This window comes from Triticum aestivum, chromosome 7B (assembly GCF_018294505.1).
Source record: "Triticum aestivum cultivar Chinese Spring chromosome 7B, IWGSC CS RefSeq v2.1, whole genome shotgun sequence".
In the NCBI taxonomy this organism is placed as follows: domain Eukaryota; kingdom Viridiplantae; phylum Streptophyta; class Magnoliopsida; order Poales; family Poaceae; genus Triticum; species Triticum aestivum.
The window spans coordinates 592773063-592794074 of record NC_057813.1 but is presented as its reverse complement, the minus strand read 5'-3'; the positions used below and the strand labels follow the sequence as shown (position 1 = coordinate 592794074).

Genomic DNA, 21012 nt, shown 5'->3' with positions numbered 1-21012 from the left:
CTCTCGTCCTCTCCCAGCCCCAGCAGTTCCCACTTCCCAGTCTTCCTCCCCCGATTCCCAATACCAAACCTAGCGGCGGTGGGCGGCGGCGATTCCAGGTCCGACCGGCCCTCTCCTTCCCTCCCCTCGGGCCTCGGCCTCCGGCTCCGCCCCTCCCCTCCGCGTCCGCCCAGTCCCAGTCCTCGGGTCGGAGCAGCCCAGTCCCTCTTGAAGGCGGCCAGGACAAAGCCCCTGCCGTCGCCGTCGCCGTCATCGTCGGGTATGACGCCGGCGAGGGCTGGATTGAGTCCCTCCCTGAAGAAATACGCGCTGACGTCGGGGAGCAGATCGAGCGACGGCTCGCGCCCGGCCCTGTAGATGAAGAACTCCCGTCGGCGTGGCTCGGGGCCGGCGAGGTCGACGCGGAAGAGGACGAGGTCCTCCGACGACCAGAGGATCTCCGGCCTCTTGCTGAAGGGGTTGTACCGGAGGTCGGGGCAGCTGACGTGGAAGTAGGAGAGCGACGGCAGGTCGGCGACCGAGACGGTCACCTTGATGGTCCTCGTTGCTTCCGTGAAGGTGTACGCGGTGGTGCTGTTGTCTTCGGCCAGTTCGCTGTGCCCATACGTGGAGAGGAGGACGTAGTCGGGACGGCCGACGGAGCCGGAGCTGGTGCCGGCGTGGCTTCGGTTCATCGTGGCTTCTGGGGTGTCTCTCGCGATCTATGGGTTCTGGTAAGTGTAAAATAATTGATCGAGGATGAACTAATTTCATTGCCTGAAGATCGGGGTATTTATACCCTCGATCACCCAACCGCTAGCTAATGACGGTTGGCTGATTAACATCGTGGTTTTCAGGTATTCAAGCATGGCCTCGTGCAGCAAGAGCAGTCTGTATATGAGATTGGATTTTCTTCTCGCGCGCACCGGAGGTCCCGTGCATAGATCACTTGGACGGGCACAGGTACGCGGCCTTTTGCAGCTTCACCCATCCCATCTCCCATCCATTTTCTTTTGACGCTCAATTTTCAGTCTTCTATATATTTTGAACCACAGTCCAATTTAATTTTGATTTTCAAATTTGTGTTGCTTGTGACGAAGACTTTCAAATAAAACCAATTTTGCATATGTTTTGACGGGTTTTTAAATCATTAAGTTTCAATTGTTGAAACTTGGTACACGCGAACAGAAAGTCGCAAGTTTCAGAAACTGAAACTTTAAACTTGGCGTGGACTCGTGCGAAATCCAACGAGGTAAATCGGGTGGTCGAGAAAAATTTCAACTACTAAAACTCAATAGAAACAATTATAAATTAGAAACAATTATAAATTTAGCAATTTTCAAAACTAAAACTTGCACCCTAAACCCTAGTCCCTAAACACTAAGCCCTAAGCCCTAAGCCCTAGCCTAGATCCCTAAACCCAAAAAACGTTGGTAAAACTTGGTAAAAATTAATGTTACGACTATCGGAGATCTCAGCTTGTGGCGCACGGCGTCACTCAATATCTAGATTGGAATTGATTTGGTCAGGCGCGCCCTCACCTTCAGCCAGAGATGCTTTATGAGGGCATGGCGTGAAGCTTCGCTGTCTTGCCGGTGCCATGGAAAATGTCTAAGTATAGATTTCCACGGCGTTGACAATGGTGAAGAAAGTCATGATGGATGCGATCAGAGACTTGTAATGGCGGAGAGGAGTTTTGGTTGCGCTGAAGAATGGTGGCACATGTTTGTTTTCCCGTGTGTTGGGTGTTGAGCACTTGCAACGGCGGCCTTGGCAGGAGGGGGCGGCAACACAGGTGGACAACATTTTTTGGTTTGCTTCTCGAGTACCGAGCCGCGATCTCCAGGGTGAAAAATCCAAGGTATGGCCTTCATTGGTTGTACCTGGCAATGGTCTTGCGAAGGCATTGTTTTTAGGATCTCGGACTCTCGCCAGGATGAAGACTCAAGATCCTTTGATCGGGCGACGACAACGCTTGTGCATTGTTTCCTTCTTGAAGGCGTCGCTTTTGGAGAACCACTTCTGTCGTCCGGGTGTTGACTTTGGTAATGTTTAGAGTGTTGCTGTTGCGAGTGTTTCATCACTGCGATGGGGTCTTTGTTTTTATTTTTTTTTCTCTTTTTTATTTTTGTTCTTGGTTGTGTGCATCCTTGATGTCTCCGATATCTTGTTGGTGCAGAGACTGGGTGTAATTGATATATTCGCGATATTAATATATTCCTTTATCGAAAAATCAAGTTTCAATAGTTGAAACTTAGATTTGGTCTCGTTAGAAAGTTCTCATCGTGACGAACACAAATATGTGAAACTTAATTTGAATTTTGGTTTCAAAAGATATAGTAAATTAAAATTAAAAGATGAAATAAAGAAAAAGACAAGGGAGGTGGGATGGATGGCGCATGCAACTCTGACAAAAGCGTGCACGCGTGGGTCCTCTAAAATTAATTAATGGCTAAGCCATGCAGATAAAAAAGATAAGCATGCATGCATGCGGATGTCCAAACAAGTGGATGGCTAAGACATTCACGGGAGAATCTCTTTTCTCATCTGTACATCGTGCTTCACTTTTAGCCAAAATTGTGATTACATATTATTCGCACTAGCTGTCGGCATGCTGATTTCAGCGAGCGATCTGTATCCATCGAATGTGTTTCCATCTCTCATCTGCTCAAGCTCTATGCTCCACTCCACCCAAGAAGAGTTTCCTCCTCCCCGCGCGAACTGTATGCTCCGTTGCGGTTCACCGTCACCGCCAACCAATATTTTGCCTACCGAATCAAGGAAAATAATGCTGGAAGGCGAGAAACACAGTTACCGAAAAATACCGAGTGCATCAAAGTTTTCAAATGAATTTCGAATTCAAATTATTTGTGTATAGATATGTATCGTACTCATATTAGCTAGAAATTCGCTAGTGTCGCATTGGTAGCTAGAAATTTGAAGGCTGAGGTGGTGAGTTCAATCCCCCCATGGCGATGGCGACTCTACTAGAGTTCCTCTCCAGGTTTTTTTTTTTTTTTTTTGAAACGGAGGCAAAAGATTTGCCTTATATATTAAGGAAGGAGAGGAGAATTTGTTACAACACACACCTGGGTGTGAAGTGAATTACATGACTGGAAATGAAGTAGACACATAAGCACTGGCTGTACCATCAAAGTTGTATAGATAAAAAAGGAACACCAAAGTGATCAATAACCAGCAGAGCTCAACGATCAGGAGACATTGGAATCTCCTCGATTTTTTATTAAAATGAGAATGGAAACATTTTGGTAGAGCATAATGTAATTTATAGCAGTTCTAGATGAAATCATGGGCCTTGAGCTTCAATGGACAAAGTGTGGTTCAGAAAAAAACTGCAAACTACACAATGTAAACGATGGTTTTATGATGTTTTGTGACATAATTTTTGCACAAGCCAGTTCACTAAAAGCACTATAAATATGACATTAATATTAAAGCTAAATGATTTTCAACAACTTTTTCATCACTTGGAAACATAGACATGAAAGTAAGTCTCAAGCTGAAATGATGATTGTGTTACCTCATACTGTCGGAGAGATAAAAATTGACCATAAACTGTCCTTCTGAAACTATTCTCCCTTGCTCAATGATTGTGACCCAGCCCAGATCACTTCATATTCTAGGCCCTGACAACGGTGAAGGAGTGTTTGTTGTTATTCTAAGTTTCCAACTAAGTGAAATATGACAAAAAAATATATGGAATATTGGCTATGTAGTATTTGTCTAGATGAATTGCGTGCAACATATGGGATGCTACTACACCATAGGAAAGATATACTTTTAAACGCAAGCATGGCATGATGAACAACAAGAACGCACAAAATGCATTAGGAAATAGTATTACACCACCGAACAAGTACTATGTGTTTTAAACTATATAACTCACTCAAATCTAACTTAAATTATCAATTGCTTCAGATGCTAACTTAAAATATCAATTGCTTCAGATGAATGAAGAGGATTACATTTCATTTTAAGATTTGGGCGGCCAAGGATTGTATGAGCTACTAATATATGGTGTCTCTTCTGTGTCGGACTCGGACAGGATGACTCAACCATATCGTTTTCTCTGTTCCATTGTCGAGCCTCTCAAAGTCCTCTTTGGCTGGGAACTGTGACTACTAGTGTTTTCCAGGGACAACCGATGGCGTTTGCCATGAGGACGAGTATCTTCCACAACAAGAGAACGACCTCCATCTGATTCACTCTTGAGATATTTCTTCAGCGCGCAGGATAAGTAGGTTAGATTGAAAGTCATGGGTGTCTCGTCATAGTACGGCGTCAATCCTCTCACAGCTTTCTTCCTCATGTCAACAGTGATGATCCATGCACGATGATCGCGGTAGCTGTCCCTCTTGGAGAGGAAGCAAACGACACCCTCACCACACAGGATGGGACAGAATACCAGCACGTGGCTTAGAGGCAATTTTGTAGGTCGAGATGATGATGATGACGGCTTCCGGCCGTTGGGTGGCAATGGCTCGGTTCTAGCAGGATGACGGGGCAAGGAGACGGTTCCAAGTTCATCGACATGGAGCACACACCCCTTGCGCCAGTAGTCCCAGGAGACCTCCCTATGCCATGCCACGAGCCTCCAGCCAACCCATCTGCGTTCCCCCGCCTCCTCGGACGGATCAATGTCGGAGTCATGGAGCACATCGCCGTCAGGTGTTCTCGCTACGAAACGGTATAGGTCTTCCATCTCGACGCATGTGATCGTCAGGCCGTCTGTGCAGGCGACGTCGCGTATCAACCGTACCCACGACGCCCGTTCCGACATCCCATTGTTGTAGCCTCTCCGGTTGCCGGGCAGCGGGTTGGGCAACGGGATGAAGCGCGTCGTCACCGGCTCCTCGAGTACGTTGCAGAGCAGGATCCCCTTCCAGAGGTCGACGTAGCCCAGCGCTCCTCCGCGTACCACGATCACATTCTGGGGGCAAAACCCCGGACGGTTGGTGAACATCCAGGATGGAAAATCTGGGGCGAGGTGCTCCTTGGCCCAGGAACGGCGCTTGGACCTGAAGACGTGGAGGTAGCACCGCGCCGACAGCCAGTCCCAGTCGAAGGCGGCGAGGACGAAGTTCCCGCCGGCGCCGTCGGGGACGACGGCGAGTTGGGATGGATCTACCTTCTCCCTCATGAAATACTCTCCAGCGCCAGATAGCAGATCGAGCGACGGCTCGCGCCCGGCCCTGTAGATGAAGTACTCCATTGGAGCGGGATGGGCGAGGAAGACCGTGAAGAGGACGAGGTCCTCCGACGACCAGAGGATCTCCGACCTCTGTCTGAAGGGGCTGTCTTGGAGGTCGGGGCAGCTGACGTGGAAGTAGGAGATCGACGGCAGGTCGGCGATCGAGACGGTCACCTTCATGGTCTTCGTTGCTTCCGTGAAGGTGTACGCGGTGGTGCTGTTGTCTTCGGCCAGTTCGCTGTGCCCGTGCGTGAAGAGGAGGACGTGGTCGTGACGATCGGAACTGGAGGCGGCGCGGTGGCGGCGGTTCATCGTGGATCTAGAGGTGATGAGATCTGGGGATTCTAAACTGATTGAGATTTCATTGATTGAAGATTACCGGCTCGATCGGTATAAGGCGATAATTACAAATGGCGGTTCTGTCAAAAGATCTTGGCGTGTGAATTCTTACTTGACATGAAATCTGCATGCTGACTTGTTTAAAAAAAAAATCTGTATGCTGACTTGGTAGCAATTAAACCACTTTAGCTATAGGTAGAGCCAGGAATTCCGTTCAATAATATCCCTTTTAATGTTTTTTTCTTTGTTCTCAAAATGTACTCCCTCTGTTTCTAAAATAAGCCCTTTTAACGATTTCAATACGAACTACATACAGATGTATATAAAATATTTTGGAGTGTAAATTCACTAATTCAATCTTTCTTATGAAGTTTTATTTTTTGATTTTTTTAGTTTTTATTTTATTTTATTTCTTCTATAGGGGCAATACAATGCGACAAATTCACTCCTTAGGAAACTTCTTTTTTCAGAAAATCTACTAATATATGTTTATAAAAAACAAAAATTATGTGTAGATTATGTGCAAATTCTATTATTATTTGCTTCAACTTTCTTATTTTTCTTTCTTCTTAAAGTGTAATGCAATGCCACCAATTCATGATTCCTTAGAAAAAATCAATTTTGTTATTTTGTTTTAGTTTTATTTTAGTTTCTTTCTTCTTAAGGGTAATACCAACGTCACTAATTCACTCTTCCCTTTGCAAATATCAATTTCTATTTTTATATGTGTAAGTATACACACAAGAGCTATACAATATGCATGTAAGTTATATTCCCTTTGTTCCAAAATAAGTGCAAACTTAGTTCAACGTTAATACAAAATCGTACTAAGTCCGCGACACTTATTTTAGGACGGAGAGAATAATAGAGTTCGAAAGGCACACAATTATATGCTTATCCTTCACATATTTAGATTTAAAAAAATGCAATTTCAGTGCAAAGTTACACCACCGAAGTACGATAGATCTTAAACCATATAACTGACTAATTAACATCCAACTCAAACAATGAATGCTTCAGATGAATGCTTTTATGGCGGAGGGCATGACTCAACCATTTTGTTTGCTCTCTTCCAACGTTGAACCCCTCAACATCGGGTCTTCGAGAAACGAACGACGACGTTTGCCATGAGAACGAGTATCTTCCGTGAGTGAACCACCTCCATCTGATTCACTCGTAAGATATTTTTTCAGCCCACAGGATATGTAGTCTGGATTCAAAACCATGGTTGGATGCTCGTCATAACATGGCAGCATCCTTCTCACTGCTTTCTTCCTCATGTCAACAGTGACAATCCAGGCATCATGATCGCCATCGTCCCTCTTGGAGAAGAGGCAAACGAAGTCCTCGCCACACAGGATGGGACATGATGTTTCCATGTGGAGTATTTAACAGAAAAACTACCACATTTCATGGAACCATGCCTACAAACTATTACTTTATAAATTTGTGCCGAAAACAACCACTTTTTGTCTAATCTTTGACAAAAACTACCATGTCGGGAAAGTGCCCGATTCGCCTCTTCTAAACACCTTTCTGACAGGATGGGCCCACCTGTCAGCATCAATCTTCTTCCTCCTCTCTCTCTGTCATTTCCTCGAACACCTCATGTGCACTCCTTCGCTCTGCCGCTCTGCCCCCGCCGGTTGGCAAGCCCGCCACCTGCGCCGCCCTCCCTCCTAGCCGAGGAGCACACCGTCCTCCTCGGCGACTGGTGGCACAAGAGCGTCTACAAACAGGCCACGGGCCTCTCCTCCAACCCCTTCGTCTTTGTCGCCGAGCCCAGTCTCCTCTCATCAACGGCAGAGGAATGTTCAATTGCTCGCTCGCTCCCAGTGAAACGTGCAACGCCTCCCGCCCCGACTGCGCTCTGCCGGCTCTCTTCGCCGCCGTGCCGGGGAAGACATACCTCTGCATCCGCAGCCTCACCTCGATCTCCTCGCTCTACTTCGAGATCGAGGGCCACCCGATGATGGTCGTGGAGGCCGACGGCACTACGTGCGGCCGTTCGCCGTGAGGGGCCTCTTCATCTACTCTGGCGAGACATACTCCGTGCTGGTCAAGGCCGACCAGGACCCGCGGCGAAACTACTGGGCTGCGTCCCACGTCGTTGGCCGCAACCCCAGCCAGACGCCGACCGGCAAGCAGCGGCGGAGCCAGCGTCTAGGCGTTGGGTTCATCTGAACCCAACTATCTGTTCCAGCGATGTACATTTATAGATTTTTTTTGAGGTAAATGTACATTTATAGATGCGGTCGCGTGTATGAACCCAATACAAACGTATAGTTGAACCCATCAAACCTGGAACACGCGAGCGAGAAGCCTCTAAGCCCATTAATGTTTTATTATTATAACAATAGCCTAACCAGAAGCTCACAACTGTTTTCCTTATAGAAACAAAAAAAAAGCCCATGAGTAAATGTGTACCATCCACGAAGCAGGCTTGACGGGCTACCTCATGTACGCAACACACGACACGCCTCTCGTTTTCCCAGTATGTTTTCCGATTAACATCTTCCTCGCCTCCCCTCTATGTTCGCCCATGGCGGCGGCGGATCGGGATCGCCAAAGGCCAGAGCCCAGAGGCAAGCCGAGCAGCTGACAACAACAGGTCGGCCGTCGGCAGCGGCTGGCAATTGAAGTCCAAACTAAAGTAATGAGATCAGATCGTCCTTCTTGTGCAGGTCTTGTATCCTAGCACGAAATTAACCTTTGCCTTAGTTTTGTAATTATGAGCATAATTGATTTGCTACCAACATTTGGCATTGTCAATATTTGGCAAGCTAATATTTGGCAAAATCAAAAGTTGTCAACATTTGCTAACTTTTTGTGAGATTGAGAACGAGAATTGGCAAGCAATCAACCTCTAGCCAATATTTGGCATGCCAATTTTTGGCATCAAACCAATTATGCTCTGTATTTCCTCTGAACTTTGAGATTGACCTAACTAGGCTATTGTGTGATATTTATCAAATAGAAATCGATCATCAGATTCGGATAATGATGTATAGGGACTTCAAGCCTACCCACTAGATGTAGATGCGTTAAATGTCGCTGATAGCTATTCAGAGAAATTAATTTATATGATCTCCCAAAGCCTTTTATGCATAGATAAACTATTTTTTTCAGATGATGAAAGATCGAAACGGTACACTCTGAAATGTGAGTGAATTTACATGCATCTTTCGCTTCATGGTACTTTACGTGAAACTTGTCAAACAAATGCGTTTTTCTTTATCTTCTTTCGAAGGTGAGAAGTTGGTCCCAATGCTAGAGAGTTATTTTGGTAACTCCATTTACAAAATTTAAACAAGTGGTTTTATAATTTCAACCAATCCTCAGTTTTTAATGTAAAGTACTATATGTAATAGTTGATACGGAGTATCATATTTCTATTTGTTACAATGGCTTTACCCAATCCTCGGAATGAGCTAACTAATGAACCCATTGGCTAAATTTTCTGGCTCCGCCCGCCGTCGTGAGCTACGCCTTCAACGGAAACAACCCGTGGATGCGTCCGCCCACGACGCCACCGGCTGGCCCGGCATGGAACAACAAGGTGATCAGGGTGGAGCAGAGCAAGGCCATCATCGCGCACCCAGGCCACGTCGTGCCCATGCCGGCGAGGGCCGACCGCATGCTGCTCCTCCTCAACACCCAGAACAGGATTGATGGCCACATCAAGTGGACCATCAATGGCATGTCCCTCTCCCTCATGTTCCCGGCCACGCCATACCTGCTGGCGATGAAGCGCGGCATGAAAGACGCGTACGAACAGCGTCCCCCGCCCGACATGTACGACAACATGAGCCACGACATCTCCGAGCCGGCGCCGACGAACAGGACCGTGGGCAGCCCGGTGTACCGGCTGGCGCTCGGCTCCGTCGTGGACGTGGTGCTGCAATACTCCGACGCGCTCAACAACAAGAGCGAGACGCACCCGTGGCATCTCCATGAGTATTTACCTTGTACACGAAAAAAGATCGACTGTATGAAAAAGAAAGACTGTATGTACCTTGTACACTAGCAGGCGGCTCGGCTAGGAAGGAGGGCGACGCAGGTGGCAGGGCTCGCCAGCCGGCGGGGGCAGAGCGGCAGAGCGAAGGAGTGCACATGAGGTGTTCGAGGAAATGCTAGAAAGAGGAGGGAGAAGATTGGTGCTGACAGGTGTCAGAAAGGTGTTTAGAAGAGGCGAATCGGGCACTTTCCCGACATGATAGTTTTTAGTCAAAGATTAAACAAAAAGTGATAGTTTTTGGCACAAATTTATAAAATGGTAGTTTATAGGCACGGTTTCATGAAATGTGGTAGTTTTTTGTTAAATACTCGTCCAGGTGGCTTAGAGGCAATATTTCATCTTCAGAAGATGGTTGCAGGTGCTTGGGTGGCAATGGTTCGGTTCTAGCTGCAGGATGCGGTGGCAAGGAGACGGTTCCAAGCTCATCGACATGGAGCAGTGGAGCACACACCCCTTGCGCCAGTAGTCCCAGGATACCTCTTTTTTTTTTGAATTAAAACCCAGGATACCTCTCTGTACCATGTCACAAACACTACTACATGGGAGACTCGTTGATGAGAAAAGGATGGTGTGCCTTGTCGGCCGAGCGGATTCTGAAAATTAACGTGGACGCTTCATGCCATTGTTCGGTGCTTGGGTATTTTAGCAAGTCAACACATCAAGACGACTGGACAATGCCCCTTATGCCAAGCGATGTAGCTGCATTTCAGTCAGCTGATTTTTCAGTTTCACGTCAGTCGATTTTTTGACCGTCGGATGTTGCGCTAAGATGCATGCTGGTTTTTTTTTCCCGGGTTGCTTCTGTTTGCTGAGTTGGGCCGAGTGTTATCGACTGACCCTTTGTTTTGTTCAGTCGAATCGCTTTTTCCTGGGCTCGTTGCCGACGCGGGGCACCCGTTTGTGCCCGTTAAGAGGCCCAACCCGTCTTCTGGAACGCCGACCGTCGCTGCTCTCCTCGTCTTATCCCCTTCCCCCTCGCTTCCTATCAGTACTTGCGCCTCTGCTTCAGTCCAGTGTGTCTTCTCCTCTCCCTGCCGATAGTTGGGGTTAATGGATGTTCTTGCTAGATCTGCTCCCTCTCCTTATTCTTATCCCTGTGGTTGTTCTTATGCTTTTATAAGGTGCTTTTTTGTGCTTTTTTCTGTTCACAGGATTTGGGAATCAGGGGATTCTTGGCAGAGGGATTAGTTTGCTGCATCTATCCCCTTCTTCAGGTATTTTCTTTTACTTAATTTCTCTGTTGTAATTTTTTGCGCAGTGTGTATTGCTGCGCCTGCGAGAGCCAGGGTTTGTGGATGTTCTTGCTAGATCTGCTGCTTCTGCTTATACTTCTTCCTCTAGGTTTTTTCTTTTGCTTGATCTCATTACTGTAATGTTTACGGTGGCAGTGAGAGTAGTTTTCTAGGGTTCTTTGTTATATTGTGATTTAATTAGGGTTTTTTCTATTGTTTAGGTTGGATTCAAATCGTACGTGTTTTTGATTTGATGCTTCTGTAGGTGGTTTTGTAGTCTTCAGGTTTGCTATATTTTTTGTTTGTTTGGTGGTAGTGCGAGTACCTAGTTTTAGGGATCTTTTAGATGTGGAGCGAGTCTTCTACCTCTTCAAAGATCCTACCTTTTTTGTGTACATTTGTTATTTTCTGATGCAGATTGAAGGTCATGTGCTTCTAGGTTTTATATATGTTCTTTTTTTGTGGGTGATATATGTTCTTTTGTTGATTTAGAACTCATTAATCTTAATATGGGTGTGGAGTGGTGTCTTTTCAGAGTCTGCCATAGTGTTGAGTTAGCCGAAATTAAGCTAGAACCACATCAGGCTGGCTACATCTGAGCCTGCATCATCTTCAATTCGGAGCAGAATGGCTCAGGGTGCTGCCTTGCACCCCTAGTGTTTGAGCTTGGTAGTCAATTTTTTAGGGTTATTAAGTAAATGTTATATTTTTTAGGGAAATTTGCAGAATGGTTAGTATGTTCATTCGTTAAGTCAAATGCAGGTTACAGTTTGTAACCACAATGCTCCCCCTCCCCCTTTGATATCTGAATAGTTTATGCAAGTCTAGTTTATGTATGGTTCCCCATTAATATCTGAATAGTTTATGCAAGTCTAGTTTATGTATGGTTCCCCATTAATATCTGAATAGTTTATGCAAGTCTAGTTGCTTGGAGATGCAAGTTGTTTAGATTTAATTTTTTTAGGGAGCTTGTTCATTTTAGATCTTTTTTTAAGTTATCCATGTAGAATAACCCTATGTTTTTTTAGTGTAGGTATGGTTTGCCCTGTTTGTCTTTGTCCTGATGATCCATGCTTTCTGTTTGTGCCAGCCGATGAAGTCCCTGAAGTTTTCGATGTCGTCCTTGATGAATATTGCTTTAGGAGGATGGTGAGTTTCTTATCCATTTACATTCTTTAGTTTTCTTATCCCCTTGTATGAGGTTGCAAATTTTTTAGTTTTAGTAGTTTAATGATTTTATATTTTTGTCAATTCATCTAGGTGTTGTGTAGTTAATGTAATTCCTTTTGTTGAATTCAATGTTTATACATGCAGTAAACCTCAAACTAGGATATTATTTTTGCACACATTTAATTTTAGTATTGGATTCTTTGCAAGGTTTTTGTGATTTGTTTGCTCTCATATAGTGTGTGCAAATTTATCGTGAGGATGCAAATTTTATTTTCCAAATTTTGAGTTTTATGAATTAGTTTTGTTGTTGTAGTTATATTTGTAAATTAGAAGGGGAGCCTTGGCGCAGTGGTAAAGCTGCTGCCTTGTGACCATGAGGTCATGGGTTCAAGTCCTGGAAACAGCCTCTTACAGAAATGTAGGGAAAGGCTGCGTACTATAGACCCAAAGTGGTCGGACCCTTCCCTGGACCCTGCGCAAGCGGGAGCTACATGCACCAGGTTGCCCTTTAGTTATATTTGTAAATTAGTTAGCTACGTCAGTGTATCTAACTCCAGTAATCCATGTAGTTTAAATACATTTTTGTTCAAATAATTTTATCTACCACCAGTAAACCCCAGTTTTTTTGCTGTTGTAAAATGTGTGCAAGTTTAGTATGATGAATGTGCATTTTTTATGGAACATTGATTTTTGTGATTTTGTTTTGTCATGTACTTTTGCTGGTTTTTCTATATAAATTTACTCTTTTTAATAAGTGCAACTCTACTATTTATGAGGATACAAGTTTCATTTGTAATTTTTGAATTTTATGAATTAGTTCTGTTGCTGTAGTTATAGTTGTCAATTGAGTTAGCTTCCCTGTAATCCATGTAGGTTACATGCTGTTTGTATAAATCAATGTATCTCCCTCCAGAAAACTCTAAATTACGATATCAACAAGGTTTATGTCAGTCTTGCTGTAGTAAAATGTGTGCAATTTTACTGTAATGAATGTGCAAGTTTAGTTTTTGGATTTTATATGAAGGTTGCTCTTATAAAGTGTGTGAAAGTCTAGTATTATGAGGATACAAGTTTTACTTGTAAATTTTGAATTTTGTGGATCAACTCATACAATTTGTATTGCTTGTTGTTGTTAATAGTGTGCTAAGATTTAGTATAACCACTCAAATGTTTTTTTTTCAGTGTGTGTATGCAGTTATGTTTGTTGTAGTTATAGTTGTCATAAAATGTCTGCATTTTATCATTTTGTTTGCTTTAGTATAACCACTCAATATTTAGTATAACCACTCAAATTGCAGTTAACCTCAAACTAGGTTATCATTTTGTACACATTTAACTTTACAAGTTTCCATCTTTCATGTTATCATTTTTGTTTCAAGGTTTTGTGATTTTTTTTTTGATTTGATGAAGCGTGTGCAAGTCTAGTATGATGAGGATGCAAGTTCCTTTTTTGGAAAATTTTGGGTTTTGTGTATTAGTTTTGTTGTTGTAGTTATATTTTTGTGAATTGAGTTTTGCTACCTCCATGTATCTACCTCCAGTTATCCATGTAGGTTAAATCCAGTAACCCCTAAATTATGATATCAGAATGTTAATATCAGTCTTGTTGTTGTAAAAGGTGTGCAAGTGTACTATGAGGAGCATGCAAGTTTAGTATTGGACTCTATGAATTTTTGCTCTTACAAAGTACGTGCAAGTCTATTATCTTGAGGGTGCAAGTTTTACTTGTAAATTATGAATTTTATGAATGTTTATACATGCAGTTAACCTGAAACTAGCTTATCATTTTGTACACATGTAAATTTAGTATTGGATTCTTTCATACAGTAGTTTCCATTTTTCGTATTATCATTTTTGTTTCAAGTGTTTTTTTATATTTTTTGCTCTGATAAAGTGTGCGCAAGTATAGCATGATGATGATGCAAGTTCTTTTTTTGTGGATTAGTTTTCTTTGCTGTAGTTATATTTTACTATGATGAATGTGCACTTTTAGCATTTTTGAGCATGCAAGTTTAGCATTTAGATTATATATCATTTTTTGCTCTTTATAAAGTGTGTCCAAGTCTAGTATTTTGAGGCTACAAGGCTAGTGTTATGAATTCAATCAGCTACCCTGTAATCCATGTACGTTAAATTCCTTTTGTACAAATTTATGTATATACCTCTAGTGAACACTACAGAACCAGTTTGATCCCAGGTTTCTTTCTTCTTCGTTTTGCTTTTCCTGCTGACAGATCTGTGATCTGGGTATGAAATTGAGGATTATCCATTTTTCTAGCAGATTTGCTGCTGTTGGTTTGGTGGATCGAAGGAGAAGGTAGCTGCCTACAAGAATCGTCTGGACAAGTTGTTCAGAAACATCAGAAGGCAAGGGGAGATCTGAGCTTTCTTTCTTCTCCCATGGTGGCGGCTGTGTGGGTGTTGAGCAAGAAAGAAGAGGAGGCAAGGGAGAAGACCTAGTGAGCAGGGCCGGCCCTGGGGGGGGGGGGGGGGGGGGGGCAGGGGGGGCGGGCGCCCCGGGCCCACGAGTAGGAAGGGCCCCCCGATTGATTTGGTTTCCCTGTATACGTGTGATTGTTTTGCCGGTTGATTGATTCTCCAAAAGGAAACAAAAAATAATTAATGGATTAACACGCCGTGCAGTCCTCTCGGCTTAATACTCTTCCTCCCCAATTGGCAACAAATCAGCCATGCCATGAATGACGGCGCCCCTCCCACTCGTCTAATTGTAATTTTTGGCTGCTAGGCGCCATTAGTGGAAGAAGGTAATGTGGTTTCCAGATTCCCAACAATCTTCTCTTCAATGCAAATTTTTTCTTTCTATTCTTGTTGGTCGTTCGTTTCCTGAAGATTATCCTCGTACGTCTCTTTTTCTCATATACTCTAGTTTCTTGTATTGATTCGGATTAGAAAACAAAAACTCTGACTTCTGTCCGTGACGCAACAGCAAAATTATGCGACTTCAATTTTTCTAGCCATCCAGGTAACTTGTTCCATGCCTTACTTAGCACTTTTATTTAATTAGCAGTACTCTTAATTTCTTGTATCATATGTTGTGTGCTGATTAGCAAGATTGCCATTCATTTAGCAAGATGCTATCCAGAAAAAAATCCATCTGATAATTGAGGAAACACAAGCATATGAGTTAATTGAGTCTCACATGAGGTGTTGACATTTTTTTAGAGCAGATACAAGTGCTCTACGGATTCCCTGCAAAAAGAAACAATATTTCTACTGCTAGGAACTCCAAGGAGTTAGCTTTAGTTGTTCAAGAACAACTAGTGAAAACTATAGGAAGATAAAAAAATTAGTAGGCATGATAGTGCTACTAATTCACCTAATAATACAAATATATACAGTATAAGGGTGGAGATCCACTTTTACTGTGAATGTTTATGACCCCAGTTTCTTAATAGTCAAGAAGACAAGGCACCATAAATTATAGTTTGCTAAATATTTATTTGCAGTTGAAATAGACATAAAAATATGCACATGTTTATGTGGCTTTAGGGCCCCTCCGTGTTGTCTCGCCCCGGGCCCCGGAAATCTCAGGACCGGCCCTGCTAGTGAGCTATACGATGACTGGATCTTTAGCTTAGCGGATTCAGGCCCGTTTTCTCTCTGGGCTAAAGAAAGAACAGAAGAAAGAAACAGAATGTTCTAAGGCTTTCTTTCTGTTGGGCTGACTGACTGACAATAGTTTTGGGTCAGTCAGCTTTCTTTCTGGGTTGCAATCTTTTCCCTTTGTTAACATTCGACTGACCACTTTTTGAGTCAGTCGATTGATCTGTAGCCACTCCCTATGCCAAGTGGGTTATGACTTATGAGGACCTCAAACACATGATTTTTCAATGGGTGTGGTTAGGTCTTAGTCGACTGAGACTTAACCATGTTTTAGTCAAGTGATATAGTATAAGGAGAAAAAAAACCGTAAAGATTTTTTTTACGAATCTCCTTGCAAGATCAAAGAAATATAACACCGACTCAGACATAACGAAGTCTAAGTCGACTGAGACTTAGCAAAACAGTTTTTCCCAATGTGAGAAAGAGCAAGCCAGTGTGGAAAGAACATAGGCTTAAGGAGGTGATGTCCATTTATTTAGATCGCTCGGAATCTATTGGTGCTGGACGAGATGATAAGAACGAACAAATACTCACTATAGTTCTTGCATGTTGGGGATCTTGTTCTTACGGCGAGCTGGTTTCTATGGTGGCAGCGGAGACAAGTTACGCATGGAGAGCAAATCCAGTCGATTGGTAGATCGGTGATGTCTATTTTTGCTCTACCACTGAACTTTTCAAGGGTAAAGAAAAGAATAGCTACTACCACAGGTCCTACTTGGAGTTGTCCTCCTAAAGGGGTTTATGCAGTCAATGTAGATGCAGCTTTTAACTGTGATACTAAACAAGGCTCTTCTGGCATTGTTATTAGAGATACAACTAGTGGTTTTGTTGCTGCGAGAAGTTTTAAAATTGATTATGCAGATGATGTTTTAATGGCTGAAACAATGGCAACTAGAGATGGTATATGGTTTGCCGAACATATAGGCCTGAATAGGGTTGTTCTTCAGTCAGATAACGAGGTGGTAATCCAACTATGATGGAAGGAGGGTTTTCTGGACCAAATAGTTCAGAACAAGTTCGATGAAGTGAAATTTGCTCATTGTCCAAGGGAAGTCAACATGGCAGCGCATGAGGTAGCTAGATATGTTCCTTTATCTTCTGAAGCTTATACATGTGTTGATGAACCCCCTAGCACTACTAGGGAAAACCTTATACACAGAACTTTAGCAGTAGCGAGGGTCAAAAAAGCACGTTGGTGCTAAGTAGCAGTAGCGCGCCTGAGAAAACCGCGCTGCAGATAAAGTTCTAGCAGTAGCGCGTCTTGCTCTAAACACATCACTACTAAAATTCCCACGGCTTAGCCGATAGGCTACACATAGTAGTAGCGACCTATAACGAACCGCGCTACCGCTACTTTATTTGTAGCAGCGTGTTTTAATCTAAACTCGCTACTGCTAAAGGATATAAAATTAAATGGAAAGAAAATAGAAAGGTAATTGAAAATGAAAGAAATAGAATAAGATGAAAGGAAATAAAATAAAATTTGAAGAAAACTAAATGAAAAGGGAAAAAAGAGAAAGGAGTAACAGCAGCGTGTATCCCAGAACGCGCTGTAGCTAACGTAGCAGCAGCGTTCTTCCTGGAACGCGCTACTGCTACTTCTGACTTAACCATGGGGTTCGTCCTTCCCCACGGCCACTTCCCCCAAATCCAACTCTCCACTCTCGTCGCCGCCGTCGCCCATCAGCCGCCGCGCGCTCTCCGCACACCCTCTATGCCGTCCCGACCCCAGATTCAACGCCGCCCCCGCCCCCGACCTCAACGCCGCCCGACGCCGCCCCCGACCCCGACCTCGACGCCGCCATCCGCCGCGCGCCCGAGCCCCGACCCTGACCTTGACGCCGCCCTGCCCCTCCCTCGTCGCAGGCACCCGAGGTGAGCACGCCTGCTCCTCCCTTTCCCCTACCTCTGCCTAGGGTTTCTTTATACTTTAGTTGCATCAAATTAGTTAGGGTTCATGTAAGAGTGGAAACAAATCGGATGCGGATGCGGCTCAAATGAGTTAGGGTTCATGTAAGGGTGGAAACGAATCAAATTTCTAAGATGAATCATAAAACGAGTAAAATTTGACCACTTATTTCACTTTATAGTTGGATAATTGGAATATCCGCTACCACTTTCCACCCCTATAGGTTCATCAAATTAGATGGTAATTAGGGCAGTAGTTCCTAGGTACTAATTACTTAGTAAGAACTAGGTACTAATTAGGTACTAGAATATTTTTATTTATAGTAAGTTTATTTTTAGTAAGAACTAGTTGAATTAATAGAACTAGTTAGTAAGAACTTGTTGCTATTTTTTAGTTAAAGCAATTTTTCCCGCCTCGACGTGGACGATGCCTATCCCGCATCCTCGTCGTCGAGTCGGCGGAGGACGACACCTGCTTGACCAGATGGGCCATGTCCGGGACTGGGCTCCGCCGGGGTGGTACTGGGAGGCGCTACCTACCGGGGAGCGCAGGTTGGTGAGGAGCCAGCCTGTCGTTGACCCGAACCTTCTTTGGTGGCGGTCGCGTGGGCCAGTGACGGTCCAGAGGCTCGAGGACTCCGCGGAGGTGGTGCGCCATCGTGTCAGTGAGGAGGACGCGCACGTCCGTCGCTACTTGTTTGCGTTGGAGCACAGGTTCTCCAATACCTGGCAGGTTCTCCAGGGATCTCACTGGAGCTATGATCCCGTGATGGTTCCTTCTCTGTGGGTGTCCACCGCCCGCGCCGATACCCGTCGTGTGCTAGGGTTTTAGTTGTATTTGTGATGTTATATGTATGACACTATTCGTGATGTATTAGTGATAATATTCGACGATGTACGGACGCATGAGATGATTTACTTTTGCTTATTGAATGCATGCTAATTTGAGTCCTATAAGATATTTTGAAATGTATATCTTGTGTTGCTCAATATCCAAGTGGCCGGTCATGTTTGCAGGTTACACCTCCGAGTGGCCTATGTTTTGCCGGAGTGTTGATTCATTTCCGTTCCGGCAAATTTCAGGCGCTCGATATGTCCTATTTTAGCAAAGGTCATGCCGGATTTTTCCGTGAATTTTGGCATGACTTGTGCCAGAATATGTAGGAAATATCGAGTGCCCCGGATTTGTGTGTTGAGTATCCTGGTAGTTGTCTTCGATCGATTTTCAATTAATGTTTTAACTATGAACATAGGAAATGTCTGACGACGAAAAGGATTTCGGTATTTGCAAATACTGCGAAGACGAGCGCGGCCTGTGCGACGGAATCTTCCTAGATGATGATAGGCGCTTCAGCATCAAGCTGGACGAGAACTTCGAAGTGGATACAGTAAGTCACAACGACAAGTCTTTTTTCGTAATTAAGCATGACATTTGCTTCATTTGCTTCAACTTATAATTTAAGCATGACATTAAGCATGACAAGTCTTTTTTTACTATTCTACTAGCGTATCCCCTGCCATGCAAGAGTTTTTGTATTGGATAAGATAGGTTTCAGTCGTACTATGGAGGAAAAGAAATTTTACTTGAAGACCGAGCATGGTTATATTTTCAACGTAAAATTATACAATTCAGACGACTACACCTATTTTGGATGCAAAACATGGCGAGCACTATGCAAGACTTATGCATTTGAGCCTGATATGGTTATCACCTTTGATATTCGTCCGGAAGATGATATTGAAGGTAATACCGACATCTGGGTCGATGTGCAGACGCCTCCAGTTATACCATTATGTAAGTTTCTCAACCATATTTATGTCTTTGATATTGTTTATTCAAAAATAGTTGACAACTAATTTGTATTGTCAGCTTATTTCGGTGCAAGCAAACATGTCCAGCGCTTGATAGACAGGACCGTATACTGTGCCGGGGCTGAACTCAACTGCGAGGAGCTCAGTCATTATGTTTCATGGCTTGAGGATCTTGATACTGTCAAGACAAATTTTCTTCCTGCATTTAGAAATGTTAGTACTGAAAACGTGCGACCAATAGTGTTCGTAATGAACTACGGTCACATCTATTTAGGAAGGATGGTAAGATTTTTACTATTTGTCCTCAGTGCATCTTTTCCATACATTATTTTTGAAGCTAAACTTCATTGCTAAGTATGTTACCATACGATGTTCTTCAACAGGGACTCCCGATGAATGTTGTGCCTTATGGGATCGAGACTAAAGGTACCATGAGTATTATCAGCTTACGGCCAAGATATCCTACAGATTACTTTAGTGCATTCAAGATTAGCGACGGATGCTTAATAGTGCAAGACTGGACCAAATATGTGATGGGGGAGCGCAGAGAAGTACTAGGGGGCAGCAAACAGATGCGCTACCCACGATTAGGAGACAGGTTCATCTGCATGCTCCAACTTGATCAAGGAGGAGAGCTATACATGTTTTATGTTATTTTACCTAAGAGAGAGCAGCAGGAGTGATTAGCTAGCTAGAAATGAGTTTGAGGATGATGATGTGCTACACGATTACTATGATGATAAAATAGCTAGTGTTGGTGGTAATGACTATGATGATTATTATTAGCTAGTGTTAGTGGTGATTAAATAAATACTGTTGGTGGTAATGACTATGATGATGATTAAATAGCTTGTGCTGGCGGATTAGATTCAACTGGAGGCAACATGTGGTGAACATTGAAAGTACAATAGTCCAAACTAGATCAAGTTTGGATTAGTAGTATACTTTTGATATGCACCGCATATTGCCTCCACTTGAACCTAATCCATCTTCATTTGACACACTGTATTGGACATAATGATGTAAACCACATAACTGGTATTGTACCAATATTTGTACAATGGCGCATAAATACACTAAAAATAAAAAAAATAAAAAAATACTAGTAGCGATGGAGAGAAAACACGCTGCCAGTAGTTATATTAGCAGTAGCGTGGGAGTGAACAAATGCTGCAGCTATTTATCCTAGTAGTAGCGCGTGCGGGCACGCGTTACTGCTAAGCAATAGCTGTAGCGCCTTATTAGTAGTGCGCCTACCCGCGCTACTAGTGAGCACAAAACCAGCGCTACTGCTAGGGTTTTCCCTAGTAGTGTAGTTTTCTCTTGCCCTTGCTTGTATCCGATGTATCTCTGGTTCACAATTAATAAAAGGCGCTAGGTGGCTTTCCCTCAAAAAAAGATGAAGGTAGAGGGATGACGGATGTAATCGTCAGGGACCGGTGATGTAAATATATAGGTTGGGGTGCCATGTACAGATTGCTCTCCGCGGCCAATGCTATGACCAAAGAGAACGTATCCAGTGCAACGAGCCAACTCGTGCACCGGATGCATCAGCTGCACATGAGCCATCGTATTGGAATGGGAGGGACAGGATCCATCTAAAAGGTGCGCTGCTTGTATATTTACAAAGGGGACCGTGTAGTACTATTGAATGCTATGAATCGTCATGCCATATCTTGTACCGATGTACCAGTCGAGTTAGGAAATTAACTGTACTG

The 21012-nt window shown here is 43.7% G+C and overlaps 1 long non-coding RNA gene and 1 pseudogene across 3 annotated transcripts; both read left to right on the top strand.

Moving 5' to 3' along the window:
- The first annotated feature begins 421 nt into the window (after positions 1–421).
- LOC123162599 (L-ascorbate oxidase-like) lies at positions 422–9717 on the top strand (annotated as a pseudogene).
- Positions 9718–10475: 758 nt separating this feature from the next.
- Positions 10476–18779, top strand: LOC123158149 (uncharacterized). 3 transcript variants are annotated; one of them, XR_006479269.1, is made up of 4 exons: positions 10476–10762; positions 11871–11929; positions 14232–16647; positions 18736–18779. It is a non-coding gene; the product is annotated as an uncharacterized lncRNA (long non-coding RNA). The 3 variants fall into 3 exon arrangements; XR_006479271.1 differs by having other exon boundaries at positions 14232–14933; positions 18736–18750; XR_006479270.1 differs by lacking the exon at positions 18736–18779 and having other exon boundaries at positions 14232–14933; positions 16168–16827.
- Positions 18780–21012: the final 2233 nt, after the last annotated feature.